The 25,608-nt window shown below is 38.3% G+C and overlaps 1 protein-coding gene across 13 annotated transcripts in view; it reads right to left on the bottom strand.

Annotated features, from left to right (window-relative positions):
- The window catches only part of MAST2 (microtubule associated serine/threonine kinase 2), a 194,335-nt gene that overhangs the window by 70,468 nt on the left and 98,259 nt on the right, over positions 1 to 25,608 (bottom strand). The gene's annotated exons all lie outside the window — the stretch shown is intronic.

Raw genomic sequence — 25,608 nt, 5'->3', positions numbered from 1 at the left:
AAAGTCTCCCAACTGACCAAGTATTACAGCTAAGTACACTTCTTCATTGTACCGCTAACTTGCCTTCTAGATGGCAGAAACATTTCTGCTTACTTCAGCAGTTCTCAAAACAGGTAACTAAAATCATATTGGTCTTGATAGGGGGCGGGAGAACAGACAGGAGCGGGGAAGGCTGAGCAGAGGCTGAACAAGGACACTGCCAGCCCAGCTGCAGAGGTGTCCTGTGAAGCTCCACATTGGGGTACTGCAGGCGCGTGTGAAGCCTGTTTGCTCGCAGAGTCCAAAAGCTGACGCCTGCCTCGGTCCTTCCTGCACCGGCTGATCTTCTGGAGCTGCCCAACAATAAACACCCTCAGACTGCCAAGAACTACAATTTAATGCAAAACTATTTTGCTGTCACAGGATACAGTGCATCTGACTATTATTTGTAAGCTTTTTTATTGCTGTTCTATAGGAAACTAGAGAACTTGATATAGAAAAAAATACAACTGAACTGCCAACTATAATAAACAGTAATAAAGTTGAAGCACCATTAACTGCTATTCAGGCTCTTTAGTGTACTTACAGCATTCCTCAAAATTATCCAACTGATTCCATACGATCTCCATTTACATTCATGTATTATTCAACAACAGTCCATCCAAAAACTGATTGCCATTGTGTACATCATACAGAAAACCTAAAAGCCTGATTTTAAGATGCTTAAAATCTCAGTTTATGGATTTATTTTTTTTCATGTGTTTTCAGTTACTCTATTCCAGTAACTGTTGAAAAAAACAGAATACTTAAATCCAACATTAATACCACATGATCATTATGTTTATATTACCAGAAAATCTTTCTCACAACACGGAAGTCCTCAGCATTCTGATATAATGTATATTACTATGTAAGGAATAAAAAAATCCTGGGTATTTTAATACAAATAATAATTTAAGATCTTTCTCAATATAAAACACTAGTACAGTGAGAAAACAGAGCTTCATTCTCTATGGTCATATTCCTTTGCTAAAGAGAGTTCCTAAAATACACTTTACCACAGCAATGTCTGGAGCTGGCTATGGAAACTTGGTATATTTAAATCACAGCATGAAGGGGAACACAAACTGTCCCAGCCTTTTAACTGCTTGCCCGCGTTTGCCAAATTGAACTGAGTTTCACAAACCCATTTTCTCCGCTGTTCTTGCAAAGATATGGAACCAAAAGAGAAAGGGTTAAGTGGCTGGAGAGCAGGCACAGCCAGACCTGTTAAAATAGGTCAGGTTTACACAACCGTACCCAGAGGAGTGAACGGCTTGGCGTGAAAGCCTAGCCCCAAGTTAGGAATAATACACTGTTCTCTTTACACCCTCAAAATTGGATAACTTTCAACTTCCCTGGATCTCTAATCTGGGAAGGGGGAACATCACTTAGGCCTGTTTAGCCATTTCTATGAACCATGTGTGTTGGCAATAAAGCAAAGCTTAAACACAGAGGCTAAAAGCAGAATATCTAATTTCCTGAATCCACGTTATATGATGAGAAAAATAGACAGACCAATACAATCACACTCTCCACTGGTTGGCAAGAGCCCTCTGGATATGCACATAAAACTTTTCATAGATCTTGGAATCCCAGAGAAACTACAGAATAAGAGTGATGGAATTCTGGCAGTCACAAAAATACAAAAAAAAAAAAAAAAAAGAAAGAAAAAGTGTCACAAAAATACAAAAGGGATGGGAGGAGGTAATATAAAGATGCTAGTTGGGCGATCTCCCCCAAGAAGTCACCGTGACAGCATTTGAGCACCTTATAAAGAGCAGCTAAATATGAGAGAAGCAAAGCTGGCTTTAACCAGGCCTTTGTGCCAAATAAATTCAAACTTGTGGATTTCAGTGTTGGCAGAAACAGTTCAAATCAAGAAAAAACTATTTCCTGGAAGATGCACTTTAGCCAGACAGATGGTACCAGGCTGAATACTGAGCTACAAGGCCAATGATAATGAGGAGACCATGTTATTAACCTTTTAAATTGCATTAATTATTGTTTATTACTGTTCACAAATTCTCAAAAACAATACTAGATGTTTCCTTGCCTTTAAGGTAACTCAATCCAAGTAAGAAAACAGGAGGAGGAGAAAGTAGGAAGGGAAAAGGTAACCTATACATCTCTAAGCATTTTAACTAGAAAAAAATAAAGTTCTTAACCAGTCCAGAGAGATTCCAAGCTTTATTATCTGTTTATAAGCCAAAGTTTTGCTTTTTTCATTAAATGCAAGACAAGCTGTACCCTGACCCCGCTTTCCTCTCACAGTTTGGTGTGGGCCTTGTTAACCTTTTTTTTTTTTTTTTCCAGATCCCACTTCATAATTCCAGGGAAAAAATCCCCTCCAGGTCTTCCAGTTTAGGCAAAGCACGATTTGAACAGCAGAGTTTCCGTGCCACCCAGGCTCCAGGCAACGGAGGGTTCGGGGGGCTATCAACACGAGTGCCCCTGCTGCCACCCCCTGCCCGCCTTTGCCACCAGGAACACACCCCCCCTCAAACCGAGCCTGGAAACCTGTGAGAGCACAACAGCAACTCGATTTAATTCCAAACACGCACAGCAAAACGGATAGTTTATATGAAATATTTGAAACAATGCCTTTGCCATCACTATGGAAATGGAGCTTTTACTATTTCTAGAGTTAACTTCACTGCCTGCAGTAAAAATAACATTTGTTACGTGGACTGAAGCGTTCCCAGCACATTCTTGAAACTGAACACTGCAGGACATCGAACGTGGGTCTGGTAACTGGACACTGGTTTTGGACCCACTGAAATGCACCCTGGAGCCAGCACCCGTGGCTGGGGTTATTTATGAGAACATGTGGTGGCGTACCTGCGAGCCGCACGCAGCCCCGGTGCTCGGCCGTGACACCCTAACGAACCTCCTCCGAGGCACCAACAGACAAGTCTCTGTCGAGCCTCTAAAACGGGCACCATGAGCACACCTTACTTTCTATGCATTTTCAGTCTAAAAAAGAAATCAGTGTTTCAGTTTCAGCACAGATCAATATTTGATCCTTTATTTTAGCAGTTTACTCTGGGGATATCTCCAACTCGCTGAGCAAAATCCATTAACATCCATGAGGCATTCATGTAATGAAAGCAAGGGCCACAGAAAAACAATTTAAAAATAAATGACCAACCACCACTATCAAGTAATTCCATAGCGTTGCTGCTTATTAGAAATGAATAATGATAAGGAAGTTTCTCAAAATCTATCTAAACCTACAGGCCTCACAGATTTCTCACAGATGAAGCTGCTCAATGTACAAGTAAACAAGATTAGCACCGATTGCATGAGTCTTCCCATAGACTTAGACAGCAATCAACTTGAAGTAAAAAAAATGTACAGAAAAATTACAGCTTAAATGACATTTTGGTTAGTAATCATTAATGCATTTGTTCACATTAGTAATTTTTAATTACAGAGTTTTGGTTTTGTAAACCATCTGAGGATGTCAGAGTGCCGGATCACTCCTGCATTAACCAATAACTCCTTTCAAAATAACATTTCAGAAGTCCAACATCAGACTTGTTCCAGATTTGACATGTAATTCAGTGACCCTAAATCCCTACAAAATGGGTTCCAAAATTCAGGGTGATCATACCTACAAAAGCTATCTGTGGTTACATATTTTCCTAAAATGTACTGTCACCTAACCAAACTTCACTAGATTCTCCTCTGATGTTACAGGAGTTTGGTTTCAGTTGATTTGCTTTACAAAGACCTCTTTATAAGAAACAGGCATTTTGGAAATGAAAATAAGCATTTAAAATTTTTATTCACAATGGCAGAAAATTTACAAAATCCAAAATCTGCATGTCAATGAATGCACCAGCTGCACAGAAATGTTAACTAGATGTGGAAGTTACTGTCTTAATTATAGTAATTCAAAGATGGAAGCAATTTTGTAAGCTTTAGCACTACCAACAACAGGGATAATTAGTTCTCTAAAATAGATAAGAATAAGTAAGCATCTGGTTCAACTGATAGGTTTTTTTTATGTTCAAGAATAGTTTAAAAGTTATTCATCCTAGAATAACCGGGGAAAAAAAGTGTTGTTATTCATGGTGTAGGTCTGGTGGTCTGCACATTCCTACAACAAACACTACTTCTTTCCTCTTAAGGAAATGCAGTTAAGCTCACTTGAGACCCAAAGGATGGAAGTGCAATCCAACAAGCAACTTAATGATCGCAGATAGATTCTCCATCACAACAGACACAGAACTATCCTCTTCCCAGTGTCACCCAAGAAAGCAGCACGTATTTCCTGTCATTAAGTCCCATGAGCAGAGAAACATCCTTAAACGGGACGCTTTGCTCCAAGTTGTATGGCTTGCTGTAGGTGACAGGCTGCTGCAGACTCACTCTAAAGGCATTTGCTCCATGCAGGATGAAAAGCTTCATCCTCCTCCCTCCTTTTTTTAAATGCCTATTTCTTATTAATCCGGGTATGTGCAATGCATGAGTTGCTTCAGAGGAAGAAGATTTGTAGAGTCATCCATGGATGACATCTTGGAAAATGAAGAAGACTTCATTTTGCCACAAAAACAGAGGAAAGTCCTGCCTCTGTCGTTGAAGTCCTTCCCTTTCAGTATTAAAGATGTGAAGGGAGTGCTCCCATGCCTCATGCTGGTGCCAGCAAATTAGAGTCACTGTGTGGATGACTGTAGAAAGATGTGAATTCTGCGAGACAAGGAGCATGAAGACAAGAGATGCAGTCAACTTGTGAAGTGTGGGCTGCAGTTCTGTACAGATATCCAAAGAGAGCATGGGGTGGGGTAAAAAACACATGAAGAATGTCTTTTTTCACCACAACACACATTTCAGCATGCTAACAAACACATTAACTGAAGTGAGCATGGAGATGAGCAATGTAAGGCTTCCAAAGCACGTGGTAAGTTGGGTGTACACTGATTCTTTTGTTTTAAGGAAAATTAACATCTTAGTGCTTAGGAATTAACTTATGGCATGAAAGACCATTTTCCTTTCATCTAAAACAAGCTATATATTAGATAAACCCTCCTACTTCATTTGTCAAGAAGCAGCAGCACCTCAAGCTAAGAAATCACAAATGAAAAGGCTAAAATTGCCAGTTAACATCAAATTTATGCCTAATTTGCCTAATGTTTGAGGCTGGTGCACACCTGCTTACACCACACTGTATAGTCCAGACCTTCTGCATTATTAACAACATACGAACAACTTTGCAAAGCCAAACAAAATGAAATGTCACAATAAATTACAATGACTGGTACAGCCATTCTCATCTAAATCAAGCCACTTTATTCTGAAATATTCCTCCCTGCCAAACACACTCAAAATCTATCTTTTTTCTTGTACGAAAAGAAAAAAAAAAAAAAAAAGAAAAAAGAAAAAAAAATCTGATTATGGAAGAGACACCCCAGAATAAATACAGACAATACTTAATGGGGGAAAACATACACCAACCTTCTCAAGCATCACTATCTCCTACTTCAGTTGTGTTATGCATTATACTGCCATGAAGTTACATCACAAAGTGTGAAGGAATGATTTAATGAAAACTAAGCATAACTGCATACTTTCTCATTTCCTCCAACTCTATTATTAAATGCTTCACGTAGCGTAACTGCTTTTTAAATAACTCTCTACTCAGCAATTCTCACGGAAGAGCGTTTATCACATTTTTTTCTCAAAAAAACCCAAGCAAACAAATTCACAAATAAAATGACAAAGTGATCTTGTATTGTTTCAAATCTTTTAACCGTGTAGCTTACAATGATACGCAGGTGTGTAATATAATAAACTCATTCTAAACACTCTCCCCAAAGATGTTTCCAGAAAACTAAGCGTACGAGTTGAAAATGGAAGGAAACAGTTTTCCAGGATTCAAAAGTGAGGAGGTTTAATATAAACCTTGTGTAAGATTTATATATAATATAAATCTTTCATATTAGAAAAGTCATGCAGTTGCTTTGTACCACCCAACATGAACAGTTGTGTTCATTTTGTTTCAGAGCATTTTCTTCGTTGAAGTATCAAAAGATGTTACAAATTAGCTCTTTATCAGCTAATTGCAGTTTCAAATCTCAATATGAGGATAAATTACATATCTAATTTTAAAAGCTATTCTAACAATACATTATTTTAGAAATAGTCTCCAAATCAGACTGTGTCCATGGAGCTGCCTTTTCTGCACAGAGCACTGATTTTCACACTGCCATACAGTAGAATAATAACTATGGTGGGAGCATTAGGGATGTCAATGGGACTAAAATGTCTGCAATCTAATTATAGGCCAAATTTTGAAAATACATATTCTAAAGGTTAAACCAACAAAATCCATATACATGGGCGATAAAAATCTACACTTTTCCTGTGTCAAATACTCAAATAAAAAAGTAATCTCTTCCCTAAAAAACAACATCCAGGGTTTATTTTCTAGTGATGATTCACAGCCAAAGCTTTTCAATAGATTATATAGAAGCTCATGAAAGACAATGTGCCAACAACCTTTGTAACTACATATGTTTTCACAACTCAATGGAGTCAAAAAGCTATTCTTCTAGTTCATACAAATTGTCAGGTCTGCCCGGTCTTAAATCATTGTCGGATAGGGCAAACACCAGTGCAGCCACTACTCTAAGGAAACCCTAGTACAGCTAAAGCATGGGAAATTAGAAGAAAAAAAAGTATAGCTCTTTCTCTCTGAATGCTGCCCTCCCTCCACAAAAAGGAATGTAGACATACTTGTGGCTCAGCAGACCCCAAGCTGAATACACTTAGTTCATCGGTAGAAAGCAAATCTCTCCATCCACCAGCCAGCAACATCGCTGGTTTGCACTGAGGACTGCCCGCTGCTGGAGTTGGCTGTTTCCAGCCTGTACTTTGGAAGAGGCGGAGAGGCCCTGTGCTCTCCCTAGCTACACTGGAAAGGTTTTGCCCTGTTAGTGAGACTCATCTTTCCAACTGTGGACATTAATAATAACAAACCTACTGAAGAGTTTCATGTTTTGTGCCTGCTTGGCAGAATTTTATGCTTACAGCGTGTTTTCATACCAGCTGGAACTACAGTCCTACTTTGGTTTTTAGGTAAACTCTCAGGCTAAGAGTGTTGGGCCATGTTTCCATCCCTGCTACTTAGCAGATGAGCCTTACTTACTGCACCCTCAGCTCCCCAAGGGGCAAAATGGACATCAGCTTCCCTAAGAACCATCCAGCATATGTAAGTTGCGAGCAATTTCCAACCCATAAGAGTACAGAACAGCCTGAAAAGAACAGGGCACCGCATCTGGACAAACACGCTAGAGGAGCAGACATCAGGGAGAATATGTTGTTAAGACAATAAATCCACCGCCCAAGTCCTCAACCACAACCAATTCCTCACCATTTCAGGTCGCTTTGGGTAAAATCACCATCCCTCAATTTTTCAGTTCTACATGACTTTTCACAGAAAGGCTTCCTAGGTATTTTGGATTTATCTCAGAAGCTAGGAACCAAAGAAGAAGGGATGAAAATGTGTGACCTTTAAAAAAAAAAAATCCACCGAAGTAAGTTACAATATGTATTATCATGCTTTGCACCACAGGTAGGTATATCAGCTCATTCATCCCTCCTACCTTTTTGAAACATGCATCGCTCCAACCATCATCTGCTATGAGAACCATGTTCTTCTATCATATTGGGACTGCAGGTCTCCTTCTTTGAATTTTGCAGAATTTAAATATAAGAAAAACTATTTATTGAATAGGTAAACAATTCACGAGTCCATCCCCTATAGCAAAGCTATATGATGTAGATGCAGAAAATCAAAGTCTCAGTCTCAATCTGCCTACCTTACAACGGTACTTCAGATTTATACTTCTGCTTCTAAAATAAAATGTGAGAGTGTACTTTGTATTTTCTTTTTATTTTATGTATATGTACTTTTTATTACAAGACCTTCCCCTTCCTAAAGCAATGTTTCCCAACTCTTCGCAGCTTCCTACAAAACATACCAACCAATCAACCCAAAATCAGCATCAACTTCGCAACATTTCTTAATAAAACAGGTTACTTCTAAAGACAGTCCAATGAGGAAAGGTTCATTTTTTCTAGAGGAACAAAACCACCTTCCTGTGAAAGTATCAAAACATGTGTGTATGCACACACAGACAAGCATTCAGTCTCCAAAGGCTTTCAGACAGAAGCACTGAAAACAATTTGTTGCTCATTAGGTTTGCACACACAAAGATAGGAGAAACATCTTCAAAAATATCTCTAAAAAATAAAAGCAATGCATGAGGGTGCTAAGGTAGGCTGACAATAGTCTGATGGACATATTAGGAAAATATCCAGGCTTAACAAAACTGTAATCTCAGCAAGTAAGCTACAAAAGTTTTGACATTTGTCCAGGTCTAAGCTGTCTTAGAAAGGAACGTGCCGTGCTTTGCCTGCCTGGACACAACAGGGGCTGAGCAGAGCTGTCTCCTACCAAAGCAAGATAAAGGTGAGACTTCATGCTGGCGTGCTGCTTTAATCCAAAACAGATATCAAGAGAGAATATATAGTGCTCAGTGTGTTCCCTTCAGCTCTGTGAAAAGAAATGCTGCTTGGGACCCTTCTAATCAATACACTCACTGAATGGCGGAGAGGTAAAAAGGATACCTAGATAAGAGTTGGCTCTAAATGTCAAAGAAGTTGACAGACAGGAGCTGGGGTTCTGTGGACACTGAAAATGCTCAGCGTAGCAAGTAAAACTGGTATAGATTCATGTAAAGAGATACACTACAGTGCTGCAAATAAAGTATTCTGTTATCTGGTCCTTACTCATTTAGGGAGGCAGGTCTGTCAATAAAGCATTGTCTCAGATAAAAACCAACAAACTTAAGAGACGTGAAAAAATTACTTACAAAAATACACGAGATAGCTATACTGCTATCAGTATATCAGATCAAATAAGCAGCCCGCTTAAAAAATCCTAAGAAAATATGCTTGTAGAAGGCATTTCAAGTTAATGAAGCAATGAAACCACAAAAGGCAGCTGAAGAGGGGGAGGCTCAGGGTGCAGCTCCTACCCTGGCACAAAGAGCAGCCCTCAGATCTCCAGCAAGGCTAAGTTTCTGGAACAATCAAGACTGATTACATGTTAAACCTCATTCTTTTGTGTAAAGCTTACTTGCTATCTGAGACAAATGTTCATTATCCAATAGCTATCAATTTTTCATACAAGGATGGCTGTTCCAGTTTAATAACTATACAAAACACATACTACACATATACACACACAGAGAAGAGTCTTGAAATTTTAGCTTCAAGCTGAAACAATCATTCACAAAACTAAGCAGAAGAAAAACACAAACATTAAAAGCCAGGAGCTGAGAGTTAAAGCTTACTGCAGTATATGCCAAAGGGCAAAGCAGCTCTTACCATCACCTGAGAAAGTATCCTTGTTTTAAAAGCTATTCTACTTAAGAAGGCTGAAGATTAAAATCAAAATCAATTCCACTTAAAGCAACATGGTGGAAAGCAGTAAGTACAAATACATGAATGTATCAAAAATAAATGGATAGTAGCAGTGATGACAAAGACAAATCGTAAAAGAAATAAGAAAAAAACTAAATCCTAGTAAAATCACAGAGCCGTAATTTACACAGCTATTAAAAAAAGCAGATATTTAATAAATGTACCTCTTCTAAAACTGAATCAGAAGGCAAATGAAGAAACCGCTAAAAGCTTTTTGAATGCTTCATGTACTTATTCATAATTAAAGGAACTAGAAACGAGCAAGTATTATTTTTACAAAATTATGTGTAACAAACTTCAGCACAAACTCACAAGCACAGGCAAACAGCCCAAATTTTCTCAGAGAAAAAGTAGGGAAGATAGGACTGTTAAATAAAACCAACCTATTTCTGTGTAAGTAAAAATTTTTTGTAAAATACATTTCTAGGAGCCAGGTATTGTCATATCCCAGCTTTCTTGCCGTATCAGTTCTGTTCCACCATAAAGTCTGGAAGCAGCATGGCCAGCATGAAATCAAATGAGACCCATAAAAATTGCAGAAAGTACAAGAACGAAGACACAGATGAAGACAAATGCAAACGCTTACAGAAAGTCAGGTCTTCACATTCCATAGCAATCATGCTTCATTTAAATTAAGCCTACTAATTGTAACATACTAATTTACCATGCAATCAAGATTGGAACAAAATTAAAGGACAGGAAAACACACAATAAACTGGAAATAAGTAATTTCAAATGCCACCGCAGGATTCAGACTAGTTTCCTTAGAGATCAAAGATTCAGGGAAAGACCATTCTCGCATGCGCTTGCAGAACTTTAAATTTAAACTACAGAGGCTCACGTCTCTTTGGGCCCCAGCAGCTCTCCTCTAGTACATGCTCACGGGCAGTGTCTTATGATACCAAAAGTAACTCCTTCAGCATCAACTGAAACACGTGAAGTGACATTTACATTTTATATTAATCCTGCACTGCTTTAATATGCTTAGTACTACATAAACACAGAAGGTAGTAATGGATACCGGGAGACTAATGCAAGCATCATACCACTATATAAGCATAACATTTGCTGAGATTTTCAATAAATGACTAAGCTTTGTCTTCATATAAAATATCACAGTTGAATACCACCTACTCGATGCTGAAGTATTTTTGTGGAAAAGATCAAGCTTTATTAAGCTTACAATCTCAAAACATGCCCAATTTACTGTACAGCATTGCCTTAAATGATAGCTAAGAGAGACTGGTATCAGGTGGCTTGGATTTCACATTTGGCACATGGACTCCCCTGTGCAGGACTCTTCAAGAATTCCTCTCCTGAATCCCGATTCTCTGGACCCCTCCACCTTCTGCCGACATAGTGCCAAAAGCAAGCACACCAGAATAATCTTCAAAACCAAATTTTTAAGGGGTTTGGAATAAACTATGAGATTTCACTACTGAAGTGCTTATTATTTTATCTACAAAGCTACTCTAAAGAGCACTTGGGTATTACTCTGTAGTCCTCAAAACATTAGGGGAAAAAAATTGGGCTACGGACTGAGAAAAACTGTTCAGGGAATATCTGATAATTAGCTACAAATGTACAATTAAATCACTTCAAAGGTGTTTTCCTTAATGTTTTGAAAAAATGTATACTTTCTTAATATGGTAATTGAGATGGTGGTCAATACTACGTTGTCAGCACCTGACTGAGAACCAAGTCATTGGCTTCCAGGTAGGTGTATGGTGATAGAAGATGACATGTCATACACTGTTTCTCTCAGTTCCTTAAATAAGTTTTGCTTTTTATAAAAAAAACATTTTGCTCTAAGGTGTATAGTTCCTTTTTAACATCAGCATTCAGCTGCCATTAAAACTACAGGAATCCCAAGTGCGCTGGAGAACTTCTCCTGAGCATAACCCAGCACCTCTTCACAGAACAAGGACCCGCTCAGAGAGCAACGTCACAGCAGGGGCAAAAAAAATATCCTCAGCAGGTACATGAACAAGCCCATCCCAGAGCTTTAAACTGATGGGCGCTCCGGATTTAAAATTCACTTGTAGGAGACAAACAACAGTTGAAATAAGCAGATGCACAGACTTTGTAAGGATTCTAAAACCCAAATGTGTCGACTTCAATGAAATACAAGAACTGCACATTTCCAGGCCAAACGCATGCCAGTGTGTACATTTTCTGTATCACTTTCTATTGTAGCACTGATCTAATCTGAGTGTTCTCTGTGAAGTTCAGAATCTCCCTTCTCTTCCTACCTCTTCTGAAACCAGTCTCTTTCCCCAATATTTCATTTTGCTGCTTAAAACATCAGTGTAAAATTATTCTATATTCAGCAGCTTCCTTCATAAGAAGGATCCAAATAATTCATGAAGCCATCCACATTTATGTGTTGCTTAGTTTCCTCTCCACAGAAGTCCTGACTTGAAAAACTGGTTTGTCCTGGGCAATAGCCAAGTGTTCATACAAGAGAATTTCCATCTGAACAAAGAGCTTTCAAGGCTTAAAACTTCAGTGTTAACCCTGTAGGACACTTTGGGTTTTAGACTAGCAGGAAAATAGCCAACAGTACTCAAAATGAATTTAAAATCTGATTTACACAGACAGAATCCAAAACAAACTAGAAATTACAAACAATCCAGGTGTACTCCCTGAATCATTACACTTATCTTGGATATTAGGAGGACCTTCCTTCTAATCATGATGTACCAGTTTCTTTTGTAGTATTTAAGTAGCACAAATATCCCATCATGGAGAGTGTACTGGAAACTCCCCAAAACTCATCCATTAGAAAGCAAAATACCCATCATGTTTTTATACAATCCAAAAGACTGTTCTCATAAAACGCTTATCAGAAGGTAAGGTAAATTCTTTTTCTCTCCTCAAACTGTTTTTATCCTAGGGCCATTTTGAAATACCAGTATGAACAATCTGGATGAAATTTCCTCTTCAGTTAGAAGTGTCAGGAGGCCATTTAATACACTGAGCTAGGTAAAAAAAAAAATTGAGCTAAATATTATTAAAAGCATCAGATTTCCAGGTCTTTCACATCCTTCCCAACATAAGGGAAACACTTCTTACTTTATATTCATTTGAGCAAGGAAACGTGTGGCATGACAGCTGCCATTTCAAAGTTAATTATAGCATAGACTCACATTTTTAAGATTAGCTTTATGTTACCACAAAAAAGTAAGTATACTGCTAGCGTCAAACTAATTGTTTTTCTTCAAAGTGACAATGTATATATGGAGGAGGTGGCATCCTTCTGACATACACAGCTTTTAATGTCAATCTAGATGAATCAGCATAAAAAAGACACTGAATACATTTGAAGGGATATGTATGGACTCAACTGTCTAACACAGTCCTGTTACGGTAGCTTAGAAGTTAGCACGAACACACCGATGCATCAGAAAGCACCATTTACATGCTCTTGGCCACCTGATTATTTCCCACTCACTCGTTTACGTCCCAGTGAAAGGTGGTTTCTCTTATTGTTTGTGAATATTTCAATAAAGAAGAACATTCTTCTTATTTACCAAGGAACTGTTTATAATGAAAAACAATGATTTCCCCAGAAACATTGATTGGAGAGGCGTCTTGCTACTTAAAGATTATTTTACACTTTAACGGTGGTTAATTCTGTGATTTTAACAAATTACCACATTACTGCATCACTGTTGCCCTTTCACTGAAAGGAAAAGGGGAAAGAGAATTAGAGCATCAATGGCAATAGTGGACACGAAACCAGCACGTCCCTCCTAACAGAAATCCACCTTTGTCATCCCCCAGAGTTTTCTTTCAGGTCACTTCAACAGGTAAATCTCCCCTGTCTTAACTTTGCAAAAAGGAAGTCACTAAACAAAAGTGAAATCATTAAAATCCAGAGTCCCAGCTTGTTGCACCCAAACAGGTTTAAACTTCTGAAAAAATGAGGAAGCATTAGAAACCATCATTCTAAGTCAGTTTCTCAAAACCAACAAACACCCACTTGCACAATTCTACATTGCCGTTAATAATGTCAAATTGCAAAAGTATATTCAAGATATGCCCAAAGCGCAAAGAAACAAAAGGATTTTAAAAGAGACATTTTATTTAAATATGTCAGAATAATGCTTTATCTTTCCATAATCCAATTTTAATAGCTAATGACTCAGTACAGCTGATACTAGAACACCAACCCCACGTGCCCTTTGAACAGAGGAATTCTTGTATTCTTCTATAGTTTAGAATCATAAATATTTACACAGAACCAGTTTGACAGGTAAATAGGATTTATGTTTACGTCACCCCTCCCATGACAAACTTATGTATTTACGATTTGCTCTTGACTTTCTCTATCCTTCTGGGAATATGCTCAAGAAGAAACAATCCAGCCACTTTGACCGGAGGAGCAGATGGTTCACTTTTACAGTACCATTAGCTGCAGTGAGAAGCCCACCAGCTGCACAAAACAGCTCATTTCAACAAAATGTACCAAGGAGAAAGAGGAGTCCTTCCCATTTGCCTCCTAATGTAGGAAAAGCCATATGGGAGTGAAGCCCTTTAGAATTTTTAGTACGTATCAAAGCCATCATTAGAGAAATGTGAGCAGACAGAGAAACGTGCCATAGAACAGTGGTCAGAATCCCACTAGCAACTCCTTCGTGCAATGCAAAACCAAATTAAAAACTACAAAGGTGGAGAAGCCCGGAATTAAAAGCACATAAGCTATCACAAGTGACGTAGAGAACCATGCAGAAGTTTTACAAACAGATCAGAGGAGAATTGTATCAAATATCTGATATGGCAAAAAATTCTCTGCTGCTAAAAATGCCCCAAGATTGCAATGTTACAGAAGAAATTTAAATTGCAATCATGATTTCTAAAAGTAAGAAGTTTACCAAGAAGTGAACATTATGCTTTGAAAGGGGGCCAATTAAAATGGAAAAATATTTATTCATTTAATAATATGGTACTTTATTCCAAGTGCCCAGATGCCACGACCCTGAGAACGTTAACACACAGCAACACCCAGGTCCCAGCACTGCAACACACTAGATGTACAGTGGACCACTCTCATAGCCCAGATACTCTCGGGAGCAAAGCTACTACATATGTGTACACATGTTTTCAGGACCAATACCCTGGGCAAGAATCACAATGTAACAGTGTGTCATGAGAACTAGCTGATTTATCGCTATACATTTTAAGTCCAGCCCAACCTGCCTACCCATCTCCCCAAAGATGGTAGGCAAAGAGCTGGCAGGCCGCCAGCAGAGCACGGCAGAAGGTGATACTCCCAGCAAACTGTCACACACGCTGAAATACTTAATTTCTAAGGCTGACTGAAGTCTGTGGTTTCCGTGCTGTGCGAAATAGGATTTCCACCACATGACTTTGTGAAGCAGCTCTCTGTTATGAATCCTCATAGAGCTGTTTGATCATTTTGAAATATCTAACGCTCATTTATGTGATTGAATCAATAAAGTCATCTCTTTTCCATTAAGATGTGCAGCAGATTTACAGATCAATTTCTTTCTTTTTGTACTTCAACTACTAACAAATAAATGGAATTGTAAATTTTGAGTAGGTGTTTTCTGACAAAATATTGCACCTGAAACCTTGTTAGCATCTCTTCAAATTGTTTCTGTCCTTGATGCCTAATTTTAAATTCAAAATGGCAGACTAACAAGGTATTGCAAAATAAAGATATTTTATTTTTCTTATGAGAAACACTGCAGGTTTCCACTCTACATGGAAGTCCATAATTGCTGAATTTTCACAAAATACTACCTTTATGCATGCTGAACACCACCTAGAACGGAGTGAGCTTTAGAAAAACAAAGTTCTGCAAACAAAAGCAATGAACGAGTTGCTCCATAAGCTACAGGTCTAACACGGCTCATCTTCTTACGTAACAGTGTCACCCTTCACCCAAGTCCCCCCTCCCTCACCTGCACTAACCCAACTCCTTCGCTCCTTGTCTCTGCCCATCCCACCTTGCTCTCACAGTGAGCCAAGTCTCATTATGCCATGCTGCTTCCATGCTCACCAGCTGGCAGCCAAGAAGCACCTGAAGGCCAAGTCCTACCTACCTTATCCTTTGGAAACAGAGGCACAGGACAATAATCTGCCTCCCTTTCCTCTCCTTAGCCAAGTCCAAGAAATCTATAAGGAAATATTGAGCTTTACCTCTGTCACTTTGTTTCTCCATCAAACCACTGCTGCAACTGCTCAATGAATGTGAAAGTTACTGCTAGGAGCAGAGAGATCAACACACAACCTGAATCTCAAAGAGCTCCTTCCCTTTGAAAACTAGGCAAAAGACAACAAACCTTGTATTTGAAAAGAATGACATCTCTAATGCAATTATTTGCAACTAAGATCTAAATTTATTTACAAAATCTTTGTCGCCAATAAAATTTCTAAAATTCACTGTCAGCACAGAAGACAATTTTAATAAAATTTAAACCACAAATGTTGAAAGCAGGAAATAGAGAGCCCCCCCAATATATTACTACACAGAAGCTACAATCCTCTAAAAAAGATTAATATAATTTCAGATAGCTGATGAACAAAAGTCACACTGAAAATCAAGTCAAAGCTTATATCCTGAGTCTTACATAGATTTTTAACTGTATCAACAAATCAGCTGCTGAGAAATTCTGACACTAGCTGATACAACCATTTACTCATAAACCTGAATATAGTGCTTTAGTCAGGATTAACTACCTACCATACTCACCAGTAAGTTTTCAGGCTACATATGTTAAGCTCCGCAGAGCACCTGATGAGCAATAATTATGTTGCTATTTCCCGGTCTTGAAGGGACACCACTGTACTGCATCAGATCTGATACCATTTATTAGTTCACACACTTCAATGTGATTTTACCAAAATTCAGAGTAGTGCAAATACACTCACTCATCCTATTAACGCCTACGTTAACATGTTTACAACTCCACAAGAAAAAAATGCTAAATGTATTAAGAATGATTTAAAAATTAAGGTTATGCATATCTCTAAGAAGACTGTAAGTGCAATGTCAGAACATTAGCAAGCCCTGCCTAGTGCTGCCTGTATCATCATAATACTGTTTTGCTACTTTGAATACTAAAAGCAGCTTGTTCTCAGTAAAGCATCTATCCATCATTTTGTAGAAACAAACCCCTGATCACTAAGTAAGGAACAATACATTTAAATAAATACCTTTAAAAAGAATGATCAGTGGAGCTGCACACTGATTTTTTTCAATGAATACAATTACAAATCATTAAGAAATTAAGAATCAAACCTAACATACTAGGAATACCATTAAATCTGTTAAAAAAGCAAGCAAGCCTAAACAGTATTAAAACAAGTAGCTTAGAAAAATACCGTAAGAATTACTCGCAAAATCCTTAGATTACCTTTTGGATCGTCTCAACATGCTGGTAGCAGGCAGAGAAAAATTGGACAGCACTGTCCAAAAGGAGTCAGACATGATCTTTAAAAGCTTTCATTGCTGGGAAAATACAGCACAATCAAGCCACTAGCAATAAATAAGGAACTAAATAATACCAGTGACAGAGCCAATGCAAATTCCCTGTAGACCTTGCAAGCTGTTCCATTAATGTGAGACAGGCAGGCAAGCGTACATATTGCTGCTGTTTCCACTGCCTCTGTTTTCTCCTGGCTCCATCCCTGCCTCCCTCCCTCCACCTTAGGAGGCAGTGCAAAATGAGATATTTATTCCCTTCCTAATATATACACTTTAAAACTGGAGTTTGTTGTATACACAGTCATACATCTTTATACACATCTCTCTGTGTTCGCCCAATTACAATCACAAGATTTTTAAGGAAAACCATAACCAGGCTCTGTTTGCAATCCTGAATAACACACGGGTTTTTAAGCCGTCTGACAGAAAGCACCACTGACTGCCTAGTTTGTGGTTTTATTTTGAAATGGTGGCCCTTCTGCTTCCTAACTACATGAGGCACATCAGGAGCATTTTGCTTATTTTTTTTAATTAATCTTCTATCATTAAAACCCAAGTGGATTTTAAATTAAAAAAAAAAAAAAAAAAAAGCTTACAATGCCACCTAAGATCAGTTTAAAAACAGAAACCAATTCTCCCCCTGAAGTCAGCTGCACCACATACACGTCAGTCACAGTAAACACAAACTCCTACACAGCACCTGGTGCCCGCAAAACAACTCAACCAGCTGAATTCTGACAACAAAACTCAATTGGGACTCATGTGTGATGCACATCAGAGGTTTCCCACACACCCCCTTGCACATCAGCCACAAGTTCACTTTTCCCCCTTTGCGCCCGTAGAAGCTCCTTGCCATGTTTTTGCTTTTTCCAGGGTCTAAACAAAACCTCATTGTAGCTGCCTTTTTTTTTCCTTTTAATTTCAATATGCAATCTATTTTCTTTCTATTGTGGCTTTTTTAAGCACTTCTGCCAGTAGGAAAGCTAATGATGTTCTCATATTTCAGCCTTCTTGAGTGGCTTTTTATCACAGACATGAGAAAGATGACAATCAACAGCTGGCACTGCCTTCCATGCACAATACAGCCCTTTAAAAAACACACGTAAATGTCTGGGAGAAAGAAATCCCAGTAGGCTCCCCTTTAAGCTTTCCACAGAATCACATGAAAGAATTAGATAGTGTTCATAACTTTCCATTAAATAATGGCACATTTTTAATAAATACATTTATCAAGAATCACAGTATCTGATTCAGCAAAGCATGCCCTTCCAGCTGAGCTTCAAAACAAGGAAATGTGATTTTGTGTGCTGCAGGAACAGGATCTCTGCTCAACACAACCATCTCTTCCAGTGCTTTTAAACATTTGTATCAAATGAATCTAAATCATATTCTGGTTTGATTTCACAAAGTTAATTTAGAGTACAGCCAGACAAAACTCTGCCACTGTCTACGACTGATGAGAAAGAATAAACACATTAATTTTTGTGTCCACACAATAACATATATAAATCAAGTGCAGAAACTGAAGAATAGCATTTTAGCACTATATTCAGGATATTATGAGACCTTCCAATTCCAATAAAACCTGGTTTTGAAAAAGTATAAAAATATTCAGATTTCCTCTGTCAGCTAGAACATGAACTGACATTCCCAAGCAACAAGGGGGGTGAGTGCTCAGTTAACTAGCAAAATAAACCCATCACCACAAAAATTCCTGACTGCTTGCAGATAGTAAATAAGACCACAACCAGCTAACACCCCTACATTTATATTAATTGTGCTTTTTTCCAAAAGTAATTGAAAACTCAGCAGTTGAAGACACATCACTCGTAATTTCAGTGTACTCAGCACCAGCAGTTTCACATCCCTTACAGGAAGGACACAAAAAGGAGAAGCCATTTTAAGAGAACACTCGATGGACAGCAGTGACTGACTGCTCTACAGCAGCGTTAACCCAGTGGAACCCTGTCCATCCTCCACTGCTCTTGGGGAACACAGGGCATCCCAAGCAACACAAGGGAAGGGGGCGTTTGCCATCATCGGAAAGCTGTCCGTCCACCCATCTTGCGACTTAGCATGGTTCTGCAGAGCACTTACCCAGGAACTGCAAAAAGCACTTTGGGAATTATATAACACTGGTTCACATACAGGAGAAATTTAACACTTCATATTCCTGCTTTTCCAAATGTCTGTTCCACATGCCAATAGTAAAATCTAATCTTGCAAATCAACATCTGCAAAACATTTTGCAAAATTAGGACTAGAAACTTTTCACTACAGAATCATTTAGGCTGGAAAAGACCCTTAAGGATCATCAAATCAACCGTTAACCAAGCACTGCCAAGTCCACCACTAAGCCATGTCCCTAAGCACCACATCCAAGCATTTTGTAAACATTTCCAGAGATGGCAATCCCACCACCTCCCTTGAGGAGCCTGTTCCAATGCTTGACCACCCTTTCAGTGAAGAAATTTTTCCTAATACTCAATCTAAACCTCCCCTGGTGCAACTTCAGGTTGTTTCCTCTTGTTCTGTCACCTGTTACCTGGGAGAAGAGACAAACCTCCATCTCCCTACAACCTCCTATCAGGCAGTTGTAGAAAGCAAAAAGATTCCCCCAAGTCTCTTCCTTTCCAGACTAAACAACCCCAGTTCCCTCAGCTGCTCCCAAGACTCGTGCTCCAGACCCTTCACCAGCTTCGTTGCCGTTCTGTGGACACAGTAATTTAAAAATACAGCCTTCTGCTTACTGGAAGGCATAACAGAAGAAAGAAAAAGAGAGCACTCACACAAACATGTTACGAGACTAGTTTTCTGTTTTATTTAACTCATAAAAACTTTAATACGGTTTTGTGAATTCCTGAACCTGAGCTATTCCAGGCCTGAAGAAACCTCTTTTCTTCCACTCGCTTTTCAGAATATTCAGCCTCCACCAATACCCCCAATGCACCTTACCTACCGGAATTCATGCCAACCTGTCCCCAGAAAAGACCACCTGGCAGACCATTTCGGCAGCTGCTGGAAGATGAAATATTTCTTCGATGTGTGGTTTCCCGGTCCCTCCTAATGACATACATCCACTGGACAGTTATAAATAGCCAATGTCAACGACTTCCCCAATTTCTCATCTTTACCATGACCAAAGTAGGACATTAATTAAGCCTGACATTAAATGAGAATGTAATTAGGCAAAGAGTCCACACAAAACCATTACTTTCTGGACTTCTTTCATAGCAGCGACATTTATCTTTAAATAAAGTCACGTGGTCTAAGACTATCTTCTTTTAAATAAAGCCTGTTGTTTTAAAAGTAAGCTGAACTCCTGAAGTTTGAAGTGGTAACTAGGAGATCATTGAGGTCATTTTGAAAAGAGTATCTCAAAGGTCAAAACCCTCGTGACTATATATCAAGAAAAGTTCCCCCAAAATATTCTTGACTATATTTTTCAAGTATTTCAACCAGGATGAAACATGAAGTAGTCCAGTACTTTCCAAATGAAGATAACTCTCCCCCATCACATTATGGTAAAGGAAAACTTATTACAGAAACCAGCTGAAATACTAATCTGAAAAAACTTAGCTCTTCCTAATTGTTCAATCACTTGAATAGTTTACATTGTAACAAGTGTCACATATTTATGTGACACTTTCAGACTTACCTTTTTTAATAGTCACGTAACTTTTTTGAATAGCCTCAAACCCACAAATCATTCACTAGAAATATTCAGAAATTAAAGCAGTTTTACTCACAAAGCTGAATGGGTTGGAAAAGTCACAAAATAGAAGATACATTCTTTCTCTTTATAGAGAATATAAATCTTATTCTAAAACTTTAAATGCTATAACCAACAAGCACAGAAAATTATTCTACTATAAATAAGCGTAAGTTAACACAGATGAACTGAGGAGGTATCTGCTCTGTATCACTAACGATATAGTTAAAACTGTGCAATGTGTAGGAACTCCAGCAAAAATCTTTGGTCTTTCAATACAAAGAAGAAAAAAAGTTCTTCCTACATGCTTCTAAAAAGAAGGAGGGTTCCTTTAAAAAAAAAAATACATGGAAGACGTGTCTTGAGCTATTTGAGGCATCATTATTATTTGAACAGTGACGTACACAAACGAAGAACAGACTGAGCAGACTGCAATCTCAAGACATGTAAGTAACAGTCTGACAGAAAACATTAAGCTGAATATATCTTCAAGGTTCATTTTTCTATTGTTATTTGCTAGGTTATACAATCTTAGATTTCCGCCTTTTTTGGCAGAAATCACCCCACCTGCAGAAATCCCCAAGTCAATACAGAACTAAAGAGTCATACTCTTCTGTTACAGCGGTTCACACAGGTTTCAATTGCTACCTCGGCATAAAAGGCTCAAAAGGGCTCCCAAAGACACATTTATCTGAGATTAAACTAAGACCTGATGGTCAAGTTTTCCAGGGATAAAGAACAACCGAACCTCCCTCTGGTGTGCATTTCCCATGCAGGGAACATCCTAGTGACGACACTAGTTAATGATTCAAAGGATCAGAAACATTTACTGAACTAGCTATCGGGCATGGTACACTCATATACCTGAATAAAAGCTGCCAACCTCATGTAACTTTAATCCAGCACAGCTACTGAGTTAACAGGGGTTGCCACCATAGTGGATAGCCTGAAATAGTAATTCACTGCAATATCACTGCACAGCTTAAGTGTAAGCAACTGCTCTGAGTTCATACCCCTAAAACAACCCTTACAAAACTGTGCTCACTTAAGATACAGAGGATGTTAACTACAGCTCTATTATCACAATTAATATTTTCTGAACAAAACCATGACCAAATAGTGATAAGAAGCAAGCACTGCTAAAACAAAAAGTTAATTGTGCCCAAACTCCTATGAATATTTAATAAGAAAGATTTTTTTCTTTGTATTTTCATTTACAAAAATGTAATGTTAGTATGCTAATATCCTTCCTATACTTCCCAAATAACAGTAAGATGTCTGGCAACTTCTATGTAACATAAGCTTAACATTATTTCAAGCTCACAAAATTGATGATTGGGCTCATGGCTCAGGGCCACGGAAAGGTCAATTATCCTCTTTAACTAAGTTACTAGAACTCACATTCTTTCCCTAGCCCTGTCTTCTCCATGTGTGATTCAAATGTCAGTTGTCCAATTTAAACAAATGTAACCCCAATATGTGATTCAAACACCATAAAAAATGAGAATGTTATTTGAAAAATAACAATACTGCACATCAGTTCTGAAAATGTCTCTTCATGTTTATATAGAAATCTTCTAACATTTTATCCAAAATCTTCTTGAAGACAGTAACACTTGTGAGAAACAGCATCACAGTGCTGCTATAACCTCGACATCCTCATCCAAAGATTCTTCCCTCCTCTTCACCAGCCAAAATTTACCCAAAGGAAAACACAGATTGAGCCTCCTGTTGCCACCATAGCATTTCTTCATCTTTAGCATGTATTATTTATCATGATGCACTTCAAACTTTCTGTCTAATCTGTAATACAGTGTTAATGAATTCACCGTGCAACAGCACTTGCAAACAGGAAGGTATCTTAATCTCTTCTCCTGCCTCTCCAACCTGCATCAACCTCTCCATGAAGAAGTAGAGCAGTTCATCAGCCCCAGCTCTCTGCAGAATTCTTCCACCCCTGGCTCCCTGCGCTCCTTGTTACTGAGTAACAAGACCAGGCTATTGATAAACTCTCCCATAACAGGGTTTTTGTATGTATCCCTAAGAACTGTAACGCACAGTCGTCCGTAACCCATTCCAACAAGAATGCTGCAGCAAAGCAGATCTGAAAAAGGAGGTGTCACTACCCTGTTTTACAGGGAAACTACAGCACAGAGCTGGAAGAACAACTTCAGAGAAGCAGCAAAGGCAGCATGCACACTTCGTGTCTTTGTAGGGATGGAAGTCTGAAGAACTACCAGTGGACAGTTAAAACTAAATCAAGACAGCACACAAGTAATTAAAGTAAAACAAACAAAGCGAACAAGAAAGGAACAGAGCTGTATTAAGTGGGTGAATCAGAGAGCTCTGATGTTACTCAGATCACAACCACCAGCTCACAAAAGCAAAAGGGGCTCACCTCAGCTACACAAGATCACAAACGTCCAACACCCATCTCACGTACAACCGTGCCCAGGGTCAACACGGTGCCTCCCGGCTCGGGGCCACACATGGCAGCTACACAGCTAGCAGCAAGTGCTGTCACCTGTTTGACGGAGTATTACCCAGAAGACCAAACCAAGCCTGACTTTTAAAATAAGCTCTGGGATCTTAATTTTCTAAGTATAATTCAGGCTGTTTGCTCCAAACTGAACCTCCAGTGCAGGAGCTTCCACTCCGCAGCTTGTTTCCCTGTTTCTTAGTTAACACACTTAGGCACAGCTGAAACGTTAAGGATATTGTAAAGCCCTTGTATTTATCACGGCTTTTCTGAAACAAAAAGCTTATTTTGTAGGATGTTGGCTAAGAAGAGCTATTGTGGGAGCAAGGGGAATGCTAATGTAATGAATAGACTAAGAGGATGAATTTTAAATTTTCAAGCATAAATTCTTAATGAAGTTAGAGCATGGGATATGAATAGACTTTACAAAATAAGCCATGGTACAGAAGAGACATGAGGAATCAAAACCATGCTTGGGAAACATCATGGGTGCTAGTATACAAAAAAACCCCAGAAATTAAAAAAGATGAAGAGTTCATCTGCTTTAAAGGCAGAATTACAACCTAATTTGGCCATGAATTTTTAACAGAAATTGGTCCCTATTTTAGTTATTCCTTTGGCGTAATATGAATCTTCACAGCAAAAGCTTAGCTTTTCATTTTAAAGTCTGGGAAAGCCATGATAACATATCATCAACCAGCAGGCAAAAAAACAACTCAAGGTTGTGAGCCTCAGAAAAATATATAATGTACAAGCCAGAATGAACATGAGAACAAGCCCAGACCACTGATTTCTATATAACTACAGTCTGATACATTTCTGTAAACTGCTTCACAGTAATTCTGGGAAACCCACAAAGGTGATGCATTAAAAGAGTAATGTTTCCTAAAATAGAAGCTCTTCTAACAAAGATATTAATTTTATATACGACTTCTAACATGTATGTCCACCTATATTTATGTAGTATATATATTAAGTATCTTCTAACAAAGATACTTATTTTATATACAACTTCTAACATGTATGTCCACCTAATATATGTTATAGTTCTGGAACACAGAAGCAGTTTTAATAAATTAATTGGCCCAAACTGAATACTCTGCTTTGAAATAAAGTACAGAATAGACAGATACGGTACTCCTTCTGCAGTCTCCAGAAAAAAACTAACTTTAAAATACTAAAACCAAAATTTTAAAGTTTGCAATGCTAAATCTTCCTACGCTGTACTGTAAGAGATTAAAAATGGCACAAAAAAATCTAAATAATATAGCTAGAAACAAAAATATGTAACAGAATTTCTCCCTTTTTAAATATGACTTGCATAGCCCACCTCCCCAATGACCTTTTAAACCATCTCAGATACAAAGAAAAAGGAAAATGTTGATAAATGGGAATATTCATCTTATACTCACTTTACTTTCTTTTCTTCCAAATTTTGATTATCAGATCTAGCATTATACAGATTTTATAGATTGGGGGAAGAAGAAAATATCCAAACTTAAGCAAAATTTATGCAATTTTTAAGTATTTTCTAACAAAACCAAATTTAGGCTTCTGCACTACCTATACAAACGCAACTATTAATAAGTAAATAATACTTGCAGCTCGTCAAATTGTTTGGTACAACACACAAACTACTAAGCAAACATAAGCCGAGACAGCAGAGATCATGCATGCAAATGAACACCACCTCCTTGTCCGAAGAACGTACTTTCTGCAGAGAAAACTTGACTTGCAAAATTAATAAATAAAAATACTTTTCACAATACCGACCACTTACTACAACAGTATGTAAAAAGTAGACCGTGGCCTTCTACGATGTAGTCTGCAGCTGCCCTCATTTTTAATAAGAAGGGGAAAGTTGCAGAAGCGACAGGTCACGGTTTTATGATCCATCTTGATATTAGAGGAGGCTGCGCACACTGAGCCATGGGGTACAGGCTGGAACACATCCCCATGGGCTGTTCCTCTGTCCATGATGAACGCAGCTGTAATCAACTCCATTTTGCTCAAATTAATTGTAGGTTCTCTGTGAGGGCAATGCAGGCACTTGCGACTTAAAGGAACACTTCTGGTCAGTATTTTTTGGACATTCAATGATTCTGTTATCTTCCAATTTCTCAGAAGCAGAGTGGACAAACTGTTGCACTAAAACAAAGTGTGGATGAAAGCTGATAGGGATTTTTACCAGATTTCTTTTGGTTGAAGTTTCTTGCCCTAAAAATTTGCTGAGTATTATAACTTGACCTGTTGTGTTATTTTAAATTTCTCATCTATTCAAATAGATGAGATTTTTGATTGATACATTTCAAATAGATCAAATAGATCCAATAAATCCTGAGAACAACAGGAACAAATATAGGAACAATATAATAGACAGCACAAAAAAATAATATTCACCTTCTCGGGCAAGCTGTAACCCAAACATATATTATCACTTCTACTTGT

The sequence above is a fragment of the Falco peregrinus genome, chromosome 10 (genome assembly GCF_023634155.1).
Source record: "Falco peregrinus isolate bFalPer1 chromosome 10, bFalPer1.pri, whole genome shotgun sequence".
NCBI classification, from domain to species: domain Eukaryota; kingdom Metazoa; phylum Chordata; class Aves; order Falconiformes; family Falconidae; genus Falco; species Falco peregrinus.
Note: the sequence above shows the minus strand (reverse complement) of the source record. Positions and strands in the feature narration are given on the sequence as shown.